Source organism: Leucopleurus acutus (assembly GCF_964270905.1).
Source record: "Leucopleurus acutus genome assembly, chromosome: 6".
Classification (NCBI taxonomy): Eukaryota; Metazoa; Chordata; class Mammalia; order Artiodactyla; family Delphinidae; genus Leucopleurus; species Leucopleurus acutus.
In genome coordinates, this window is record NC_139149.1 from 78771409 (window position 1) to 78773207 (window position 1799).

General features: G+C 39.9%; 1 pseudogene across 1 annotated transcript; it reads left to right on the forward strand.

Moving 5' to 3' along the window:
- Window positions 1–694: 694 nt before the first annotated feature.
- Window positions 695–1438, forward strand: LOC309963289 (zinc finger protein 148-like; annotated as a pseudogene). The gene has a single exon. The product of its transcript is annotated as a zinc finger protein 148-like (transcript).
- Window positions 1439–1799: the final 361 nt, after the last annotated feature.

Here is a 1799-nt window from a genome sequence, read left to right on the forward strand (position 1 = left end):
ACTAAGAAAGCATTACAGTAATATATAAACTTTAAAATGATATATAAAAAAGAGAAGGTTATATATTTTCTCATTTGTGAATATTGATGTAAAAAACCTTAAAAATACTAGTAAATCAGTTCAAATTACAATAATAATTAATTAATTCCTAGGGCATATTACCTCAAGAACATGTGGATTATTGAGTTTTAAGGTATCATCTAATGTACTGCATTACACTAATGAATTAAAGAAACAAAAACAACTTGTAATTTTATTGGTAGATGAAGGAAAATACTTGATAAACCAACGGCTAACATATATTAACGGGGAAGAAGAGGAGAAGGGCACAGGGGTGGGAGCTGTTGATGAAGCTACCACAGCAAAAGTTCTCCCCCCTCCCCCCTTCCCCTCCTCTTAAGGCCCCTAGAAAGGTTGAAGCTGCCACCGCCTGCAGTCGGTGACCTTGGCACCCACCAGCAGATAGAGGGAGGAATCAACAGCTTGGAAATTCGGCCAAGTGATCTGGCAGGATGGGCATTTGCCTGACCTATTTTGTAGAAGAACTGGATGGCATATGTGACTGAGGTGGTATTGAGGGTCTCTGAAGCCTATGAAAGGTAAAAACTCGACCATGATTTCTTTTTCAACTCTACAGCATTCCCTTCCTTGAAGTCTTCATTTTTACATTAGTCTCAGGCAGTTATACTTAAGCATGAACATTGACGACAAACTGGAAGGATTATTTAAATGTGGCAGCGTAGTTGAAATGCAGTCTTCCAGGGCAATGGTTGTAATGGGTGGAGTGTCTGGCCAGTCTACCGTGTCTGGAGTCAGTGCTTCAAGATTGGAGTATGCCTCACCAGGAGATGCTTGCTGCAGATGAAGTGTTAACAAGAAAGTGAAATGAGACAACAGGATATGATATCACATGATGAACTCATGGTCCATGAGGAGACAGTGAAAAATGATGAAGAGCAGATCGAAACACATGAAAGACTTCCTCAAGGTCTACAGTATGCACTTAATGTCCCTGTAAGTGTAAAGCAGGAAATTACTTTTACTGATGTATCTGAGCAACTGATGAGAGACAAAAAACAAATCAGAGAACCAGGACTTACAGAAAAAGAAGAAATGGAAACAATGTTCTCCTGCAAAAATCCTTACAATAAATGAAGATGGATCACTTGGTTGGAAACCCCCTAAATCTCATGTTTGTGAGCACTGCAATGCTGCCTTTAGAATCAACTATCACTTACAGAGATATGTCTTCATTCATACAGGTGAAAAACCATTTCAATGTGATGAATGTGGGATGAGATTCATTCAAAAATATTATATGGAAAGGCATGAGAGAACTCATAGTGGAGAAAAACCTTACCAGTGTGAATACTGTTTACAGGTGATGAGACAAACCATGCTTCTGCCACATCAACACAGGACTTTTTGGATCAAGTGACTTCTCAGAAGAAAGCTGAGGCTCAGCCTGTCCACCAAGCTTACCAAATGAGCTCTTTTCCGTGCTCCATATCATGGATCCAGAGCTGGAATGCTCCTCAGTTTAGCACTGCCAATGGACAGGTGAACCTTCGGGGACCAGGGACAAGTGCTGAACTTCCAGAATATTCCTTGGTAAATGTAAATGATAATAGAGCTTGGATGACATCCTCACCTGATGCCACAACTGGCCAGACTTTTGGCTTAAAAAGATGTGTAAATAATACTGGCACTTTAGAACAGATTAATCAAGAGTGGGGTTACTCTGTAAAATGGAGTACTGTATGGATTTAAGAGCAATGTGTTAAAACAAGGTAAGCTGA